This window comes from Mirounga leonina, unplaced genomic scaffold, assembly GCF_011800145.1.
Source record: "Mirounga leonina isolate KUSES-001 unplaced genomic scaffold, KU_Mleo_1.0 Mir_167, whole genome shotgun sequence".
NCBI classification, from domain to species: domain Eukaryota; kingdom Metazoa; phylum Chordata; class Mammalia; order Carnivora; family Phocidae; genus Mirounga; species Mirounga leonina.
Window position 1 is genome coordinate 2,145,124 of NW_023270422.1, and position 10,297 is coordinate 2,155,420.

At 41.1% G+C, this 10,297-nt stretch overlaps 1 pseudogene; it reads right to left on the reverse strand.

Moving 5' to 3' along the window:
- Positions 1-312: 312 nt before the first annotated feature.
- LOC118016425 lies at positions 313-716 on the reverse strand (annotated as a pseudogene).
- Positions 717-10,297: the final 9,581 nt, after the last annotated feature.

Sequence of the window (10,297 nt, forward strand, 5' to 3'; positions counted from 1 at the left end):
AACAAATGGTGCTGGAACAATGAGATATCCACACACAAAAGAATGAAATTAGACCTTTACCACATACTACATACAAAAATGAATGTAAAATAGATCAAAGATTTCAATTTTTTAATGCAGTATTTTATTTATTCTGTTCATTAATAACTAATACTCAAGAACATTTATAATATTAATAGAACTTAATCGAAGAGAATCAACTTACTTTTTTTACATTTCACTATTGGGTACAGAGAGAGAATCGAAATAATTATGGTCAAAATTATTACATAAAAAATTATAGGAAATTCTTGGTGTTAGTCTACATACAATTTAGGTTTTGGCATAAAGTTTTTTGGTTGCAAGGAAGAACATTTGGTTTACTTCACTAATAGGAATATCTCTTAATGCTGGGATGGCCTCTTCTTGGTATTTCTTCTGCTGTTGATTTTTAGCATAGTTATCTGTGATTGTATGAATGGAGTTGAATGGAGAGGTACCCATCATGTTTATTCCAAATAAGAGTACGTAACCAATTACTATAGTAATGAGGAGGTAGATGGGCAATCCAACTACCCAATATTTTTGAGGCCAATAGGTTAATCCTAAGGAGTTTACCCAAGATTCAGTAATAAATGCCCACACAAGATACAGGATGAAGCCAAATTGGGAGCTTAAGAAAAGAACAAACCCTAAATCGCTCTTTCTGGCAATTGTGATGGTGAATTTTCCACCATTTCCCCTGTGGCTTTACACAATCTTGGGTCTTTGAAGGGCCCACTCAGGCCCCTCTCCACAGCTCGCCACTTCAGTGCCCAGTCCCCCACCCACGCGCCTCCGTGGGGGCAAGAGAGGGAAAAACTAAAGGAAGGGCCTGGTTGCTCCGGGTGTGAAATGAACCCTCAGGTCTGAAAGCAAGACTGGACGGGTCTCTCAGGCCGCTGGGTCGGCCCCAGCCCTGGCAGGTCCCGGCTCTCCCAGGAGGGACCTGGAACCTCCCGGCCGCGCACCAGCACCATGCTCCTCATCACGGGCATGCTGCTCAGCCCCTGAGAGCACCAGGCCAGGCCTCCCAGAGGGCTGGGGCCCCAGGAGCTTACTGGCTTCACCGACAAACACCTCCTTGGGCGCACTGCTGAGCTCTTGCCGATGATGTTGTAGGCCGTAAGGATGACCTCATTACGGGGCTACTTCTTCAGACCTACAGGTGGAAGGAGACGGGGTCAGCTGGCCCAGGAACACCTCCCTGCCTTGGAACCACACCGAGGGGCTGGGGGCAGGCCATGGGCATCCCCAGACGGTCTGTGGAGCGGCCTCCTCCTCCTTCTCTGGCCCGGGAACAACAGCCACCGTGTGTGTCAGCAGACCCGTCCACTCTGTGCTCAGGGTAAAGGGAGCATCAGGCCCTCTCCCAGAATGGAGAGTGGAGGCGGCAGATCATGCAGTGGGCTTGCCTTTGGTCCAGAATCTCTTCATAAGAACAAATGGAGAAAGACCCCAGCGTTTAAGGGGAACATATACTTTTTTAATGTACTATTGAATATTTTAATTTTGTAATTTTCCAATTGCTTATATTTTGCGTTTCTCCTTGTAGTACTACTGAAAATGTCAAAATAATTGTTGCTCAAAGAATAGAAGTCATTCACTAGACCTACCCAGAAACGAGACCCTATGTAACATCTAGACGTGATTTTTTCAAATCTTCTTCTTCCTAAGATGCAGTCCTAAGACACACCTAGCACGGATTATCAAAAAACTAGGTAACTTCCACCTCCCAGGGGCATGATGGACCTGGAGCAGGTTGCCAACCACCCAGGCAATGAAATGGGAGGGCAGGAAAATACAATTTGAGCAATGATGTTTTCCTGTCAGAAAGATGTCAGAAAAAAGATGGGCTGGAATTGTGAAAGAAGATTCAAAATGAAGTAAGCTTTGCTAAGAGAGCCACTCAAACTAGAACGGAAAGGACAATAATGAAGTAAAGCATATGCACGTCTCCTGTTTCAATTTTCAGAACACCAGGTACTTTTGACTTCTGGCACCTGTAACTGCTCAGTTGCAACTGGACCACCTCCTCCAACACATCCTTCTACTTTGGACTGAAATAGAGACAATGTAACAACTGTTCACCGTGGGCAATCACCGGAATTCTTTCAAAACCAGTGCCTGTGCTTATCCTTCATAAACCCGCACTCCCTGCTCAAAATTAGGGGCACATTTGATTTCTCTCCACGCTGTGTCTCCCAGATGACTGTCCCTAATACCCCAAAATTGAAGTTTCAGGCGTTTTCCACCATCTACTTCTTGATTGACAGGATTTATGGACAAATGCAAAGCCCACTTCAGTGTATCTATGCATCATCAGGTTACAACAAACATCAGAGGAAACCTGAAAATGACAAAGTACACTTAAATTCAGATTCCTGAAATTGATTTGTTTACAGTTAAATCTTTTTGGAAAATTTGTTTCACAAGAATCAGCTCTGGATGTCGTAAATAAAATTTTTATTTTGACATTACATCAGAAATCCACCCAATGTCATCCATCATAGCCCATCAGGTACCTAAATAGCTATACTAGGAATCACACCCCCAACAACAAAAAATCCTCTCAAAATCATGAGTTAAAATCAGTTGTTTTCTGACATTTGCCAAAGTGACAGAGATTACTTGATGATATTACTCAAAAACTAAGTTCTTACAAGTATACATGAAATGACATAATAAAGCTTTCTAAAACTGTGCCAGAAAAATGATCTATTTAGATATCAATTGGATAAAATGGTATGGTTGCATTACCTAAAGAAGCAAAAACATTGTTTTCTAATGGTAAATTTATGCTGTTACTCAGGTTGTTTTTCAATCCTATTATGTTTTATAAGTCATAAACTATTTTAAAGAAATCGCTTTCTATTTATTGCCTGGAACTGCCTATTATCCCTGGCATTTTGCCCAAGGGGTTCTGAGTTTTCACTTTGCAAGGGACTACACACAGCACGTATCCAGTCCCGCAGGTGGTTAAAATGTATGTGGCCCCCTGCATGACAGCTCTAGGGAGTGGAAGGACAAGGGGTGAAATCAGCAGACAGCTTTTGGGTCCAAAAGAAAAAAGACATACAAAGAAGAAAGAAAAGCCACAACAAGAAAACAGTGTTGGATGTCTAGAGTAACAGGTGGTTAATTACTGGCCAAGGGGCTGGTTGTGCCGCATCATGTTTATGGTAGATGCTCATTATCATACATAAAGTCTTCAAGACATAATTTCTCCAAAATACCATTGTCTTTTTGTAGCACCAATAATTAGCAACAATCTAACATATTATGTTGCCTTCCCCTCAAATACATGATGGTCAGCTTCTTTCCAGCACCATTAAAACTAAACATTTCAGCATGCATATGAATTAGTTGTATATAACATTCTAAAAATAAAACAAAACAGCAAGAACAACAAAAACAAAACAGAAGCTATTCTGAATACCTGGGTAAGGGAGAACAATTGGAGGTTGAGGATAACTGGGATACTTGCATGTGCGTTGAATGCAGGCTTAGACATTAGTATCTAAAAAAGACACTATGACAATCATCAGGGAAAGGGAATTCTGAATGCCAGCAACAGATGGAAACCAATATATATTGCACAACATGTACTTGAAGGTAGAATTCATGGGGGGGCAAGATGGCGGCTGAGTGGGGGACCTCATTTTATCTGGTCCCTCGAATTTAGCTGGATAGCTATCAAACCATTCTGAACACACACAAATTCAGCTTGAGATGTAAGATTTATCTGGATCTTCACAAGCAGAAAAACGACTACTTTTTTGGAGGTAGGAGATGTGGAACCTTGGATCTTCTGGGGAAATATCCAATGATAAGCAGAGCAGGGAGGGAACCTCCATAAGCTGGCTATTGGAAAGTGATATAACACCAGAGCAAAGAAATCGAGGCCCTTGGAAATCTACTCTAGTGACAGGCACCCCCTTCTGAAAAGGTCACAGGAGGCGAGTAGGGCAGAATTCTAGAGAGATCATTGTGGTCTCAGGATTCCAGGAGACTCAAACCAATGGAGTGCCCAAGCAGTGGAGTGGGGAGACTGGTTGTGGTCAGTGAGCCCAGAGGAGATTATCAGCTCCAGACACCATAAATCGAGAGCCAAGCCAGTAGAGAGACTGCCCTCTGTGTGACCACTCTGAAAAGGACTAGAAGGTGAGGGATATCTAACATCCAGGGTAGATATAGAACTGCTTCCACCCACAACAGGGACAGCTCTCAGGGTGGTGTGGCCCATGAGATGCTGGGGCAGCACCCAGCATGACCTAGGAACTGCAGAGGAGGGTGCACAGATGAGCCCAGGGCCACTGGCAGGAGTGAAGTCATAAGGCACAGAGGCATTCGCAGGTTCCCATGGCTCACGTAGGGGGGAAAAGCAGCTGGCAGGAGCATTGGGTTTGGCAGTTTGGCACATAAAGAGCCTGTGCCCACAACTGGGTAACAGCTCTCAGGGTGGTGTGACCCCTAAGGGACACTGGGGCAGCAATCAGCATGACCTGGGAGCTGCAGAAGAGGGTGCACGTGCGAGGCCCTGGCCACTAGTAATTGCAGTCACAAAGCACAGAGACGCTTGCAGGTCCTCATGACTCCCCCAGGAGAGGTGTGGCAGGCATGAATTGCATGAGTGTCTAGAGTTTGGTTGAGGCAGAGGTGGAGATGGATTGACCTGGAGGATTTGCCAAGTTTGGGGGGGTGGACTGCAACATTGTGGCTCTGGGTCAGAGATTCCCACATGGCCATGTTTGCTCTGACCCTTTAAAGAGAAGCAGAAAGATGCCAGGGAACAAAAGCCACGCAGCCAACCAGCTCACATTAAGTCCCTCCCCCTGACAACTCCACCCAGGCAAAGACACCCAAGAAGCCCAGCAGCAGGCCCCTTCCCCAGAAGACAGACTAGAAGAACAGGTGAATGATAAGCTTATTTCCCACAGGACTGTAAAACTCCAGCATCAGGGGAAAATAATATAGGGAGCTCCAGGTGTTCCCTCAAGACTCGTTTATACTTCAGGCTAAAATTTACATTTTTTAGTTTCTTTTCTTATCCTTTTCTTTCTTTCTTTCTTTCTTTCTTTCTTTCTTTCTTTCTTTCTTTCTTTCTTTCTTTCTTTCTTTCTTTTCTTCTTCTTTCTTTCTTCTTTCTCTTTATTCTTTCTTTCTTTCTTTTTTCTTTCTTTCTATCTTTCTAACCCTGTTCCCATTTCAAATAGATTAGTATTTCGCAGCCTGCATTTTTAAGTTGCTTCTTAACTTTTCTTTTTCACAAATATGTTTTATAGATTTATGCCCCACACTAGACCATTTTTCAATCTATTCAGTTTTATCTTGATATATATGTAAGTTCTGATTTCTTTGCAATTTTGGGTTATAGTGTCTTCTAACATACAGACCAAAAATCAAGCAGGAACAGGCAGATCACCCTTTTGTGTCCACAGTGAAAGATTATAATCTCTCCCCTGCCCTTTTTTTCTCTTTTCTCTTTTCTTTCTTTTTTATTGTTTTGGATCATCTTGGCTTTGATGACATATTTGTGGTAGCTTTCAACCACTTTGGATTTTTCCCTAGGTGCATTTTGCTTGGGTCATGGTTGATATTTTGGACTCTGTACATTCCCTCAACCATCCCTCAACAGAATGACTAGGTGGAGGAACTCGCCAACAAAGAACCAGAAACAATGTCCTCTGCCACAGATCTAATGAATAGGGATATAAGCAAGATGTCAGAGATAGACTTCAGGGTAGCGATTATGAAGTCAATAGCTAGGCTTGAGAAAACCATAGTGAACAATATAGAATCTATAAGGGCAGAAATGAGATCTAATCAGGCTGAAATTAAAAATGCTATGATTCAGATGCAGTCTAAACCAGATACTCTAACAGCTAGGGTAAATGAGACAGAAGAACGAATTGGTGATCTAGAAGATAAGCTGATAGAAAGAAAGGAAGCCAAGGAAGATAGGGATAGGCATCTAGAGAAGCGCATGAGAAGAGACTTAGAGAGACCAATGACGCCATGAAAAGTTCTAATGTCAGAATTATTGGGATCACTGAAGGGGTAGAGAGAAAGAGGGCTAGAAGGTGTATTTGAGCAAATCGTATCTCAGAATTTCCCTAATCTGGAGAAGAAAACAAGCATTTGAGTCCAAGAGGCAGAGAGAACCCCTCCCAAAATCAATAAAAATCAATAAAAATAGATCAACACCCTGACATATAATAGTGAAGCTTGCAAATATTATAGCCAAAGAAACTCTCCCAAAAATAGCTAGGAAGAAGAGGTTCCTTATATGGAGGGAGGAACATAAGAATAACATCAGACCTGTCCACAGAAATCTGGCAAGCCAGAAAGGGCTGGCAAGACATATTCAGGGTGCTAAATGAGAAGAACATGCAGCTATGAATACTTTATCCAGAGAGGCTGTCATTCAGAAAGGATGGAGCGATAAAGAGCTTCCAGGACAGGCAGACACTGAATGAATATGTGACCACCAAGCCAGGCCTGCAAGAAATATTAAGAGGGATCCTGTAAGCAAAGGAAACCCTATGAGTCACATAGTCCAGAAAGAAACAGAAAATCTACAGAAACAAGGGCTTTACAGGTAATACAATGGCACTAAATTCATATCTTTCAAGAGTTACTCAAAATGTAAATAGGCTGAATGCTCCCATCAAAAGACATGTGGTTTCAGATTGGATAAAAAAGCAGGACCCATCCATATGCTGTCTACAAGAGACTCATTTTGAACCTAAAGACACATCCAGATAGAAAGCGAGGGGATGGGGAACCATTTACCACTCTACTGGACCTCAAAAGAAATTGGGGTAGCAATCCACATATCACACAAATTAGATTTTAAACCAAAGAAAATAGTAAGAGATGTGGACTGACACTATATCATACTTAAAGGGCCTATCCTACAAGAAGATCTAACAATTGTAAATATCTATGCCCAGAACATGGGATCAGCCAGTTAGGTAAACCAATTAATAAACAAAATAAAAATATTGGTAATAATACATTAAGAGTAAGATACCTTAACAGTCCACTCACAGCAATGGACAAATCATCTAAGCAGAAAATCAACAAAGAAATAAGAGCTTTGAATGACATATTGGACCAGATGGACTTCACAGATATATACAGAATATTCCATCCTAAGAGAATACTCATTCTTCTTGAGTGCACATGGATCTCTCTCCAGAATAATCCACATACTGGGTCATGAATCAGGGCTCAACCAATACCAAAAGATTAAGATTATGGAACTCAACCAAAAGAAGAAATTTGGAAGGAACTCAAACACTTGGAAGCTAAAGAGCACTCTTCTAAAGAATGATTGTATCAACCAGGAAATTAAAGAAGAACTTAAACAATTCACTGAAACTAATGAGAATGAAAACACATCTGTTCAAAACCAATGGGATACAGCAAAGGTGGTCCTAAGGGGGAAATACATAACCATCCAAGCCTCTCAAAAAAGTAGAAAAATCCCAAATGCACCTAAAAGACCTGGAGAAAGAACAGCAAATAAAGCCTAAACCAAGCAGGAGAAGAGAAATAATAAAGATTAGAGCAGAAATCAATGAAACAGAAACCAGAAAAACAGTAGAACAGATAAGTGAAACTAGAAACTGGTTCTTGAAAGAATTAATAAGATTGATAAACCTCTCACCAGACTTTATCCCAAAGAAAAGGGAAAGGACGCAAATTAATAAAATCATGAATGAAAAGGGAGAGATCACAACCAACACCAAGGAAATAGAAACAAGTATTAGAAATTATTACAGCAACTATATGCCAAAAAATTAAGCAATCTGGAAGAAATGGATATAGTCCTGGAAATTTATAAACTACCAAGACTGAAACAGAAAGAAGTAGACAATCTGAACAGACCAATAATCAGCAAGGAAATTGAAACAGTAATCAAAAACCTCCCAACAAACAAGAGTCTAGGGCCAGATGGCTTCCCAGGGGAATTCCACCAAACATTTAAAGAAGAACTAATACCTATTCTTCTGAAGCTGTTTCAAACAATAAAAACAGAAGGAAAACTTCCAAACTTGTTCTATGAGGCCAGCATTACCCTGATCCCAAAACCAAAGACCCCATCATAATGGAGAATTACAGACCAATATCCCTGATGAATATGGACCAAAATTCTCAAAAAGATCCTAGCCAATATGACCCAACAGTACATTAAAAGGAGTATTCACCATGACCAGGTGGGGTTTATTCCTGGGATGCAAGGGTGGTTCAACATTCACAAATCAATCAACGTGATAGAACACATTAATAAAAGGAGAGACAAGAAACATGATCCTCTCAATGATGCAGAGAAAGCATTTGGCAAAATACAGCATCCTTTCTTCATTAAAACTCTTCAAAGTGTAGGGATAGAGCGAACATACCTCAATATCATCAAAGCCATCTATGAAAAGCCCACAGTGAATATCATTCTCAATGGGGAAAAGGTGAGAGCTTTTCCCTTAAAGTCAGAAACACGAAAGGGATTCCCATTCTCATCACTATTTTTCAACGTAGTACTAGAAGTCCTAGCCTCAGCGATCAGACAACAAAAGAAATAAAAGGCATTCAAATTGGCAAAGAAGAAGTCAAACTCTCTCTCTTCACAGATGACATGATAGTTTATGTGGAAAACCCAAAAGACTCCACTCCCAAATCACTAGAACCCATACAGCAATTCAGCAATGTGGCAGGATACAATGAAATCTGTTGCATTTCTATACACTAACAATGTGACTGAAGAAAGAGAAATTAAGGAATTGATTCCATTTACAATAGCACCAAACACCATAAGATACCTAAGAATAAACCTAACCAAAGAGGTAAAGGATCTATACTCTAGAAACTACAGAACACTTATGAGAGAAATTGAGGAAGACACCAAAAGATGGAAAAAAATTCCATTCTCATGGTTTGGAAGAAAAAACATTGTTAATCTGTTTATGATGCCCAGAGCTACCTACACTTTTATTGCAATCCTTATCAAAATACTATCAACAGTTTTCATAGAGCTGCAGCAAACAATCCCAAAATTTGTATGGAACCAGAAAAGACCCTGGAGACGCCTGAGTGGCTCAGTCGTTGAGCAGCTGCCTTCGGCTCAGGTCATGATCCCGGGGTTCTGGGATCAAGTCCTGCATCGGGCTCCCTGCTCCGCAGGAAGCCTGCTTCTCCCTCTGTCTCTGCCCCTCCCCCTGCTTGTGCTCACGCTCTCTCTCAAATAAATAAACAAAATCTTTAAAAAAGAAAGAAAAGGAAAGACCCTGAATCGCCAGGGGAATGTTGAAAAAGAAAACCAAAGCTGGGGGCATTACAATGCCTGACTTCAAGCTATATTTCAAAGCTGTGATTATCCAGAGAGCATGGTACTGGCACATAAAACAGACACATAGATCAATGAACCAGAATAGAGGGCCCAGAAATGGACCCTCAACTCTAAGGTCAACCACTCTTTGACAAAGCTGGAAAGAATTTCCAATGGAAAAAAGAGTCTCTTCAATAAATGGTGCTGGGAAAATTGGATAGCCACATGCAGAAGAATGAAATTAGACCATTCTCTTACATTATACACAAAGATAAACTCTAAATGGATGAAAGACCTCAATGTGAGACAGGAATCCATCCAAATCCTAGGGGAGAACACAGGCAGTAACCTCTCTGACATGGGCCACAGCAACTTCTTTCAAGATACATCTCCAAAGGCTAGTGAAAAAAAGCAAAATGAACTTTTGGGATTTCATCAAGATAAAAGACTTCTCCACAGTAAAGGAAACAGTCAGCAAAACAAAAAGGCAACCCACAGAATGGGAGAAGGTATTTGCAAATGACACTACAGATAAAGGGCTGGTATCCAAGATCTATAAAGAAATTCTCAAACTCAACACCCAAAAGCAAATAATCAAGTCAAAAAATGGGCAGAAGACATGAATAGACACTTCTCCAAAGAAGACATACAATTGACTAACAGACACATGAAAAAATGTTCAACATCAATACCCATCAGGGAAATCCAAATCAAAACCACAATGAGATACCACCTTACACCAGTCAGAATGGCAAAAATTAACAAGACAGGGAACAACAACTGTTGGCAAGGATGTGGAGAAAGGGAACCCTCTTACACTGTTGGTGGGAATGCAATTTGGTACAGAATCTGGAAAACAGTATGGAGGTTCCTGCAGACGTTAAAAATAGAGCTACCGTATGACCCAACAATTGCACTACTGGCTGTTTACCCTAAAGATACAGATGT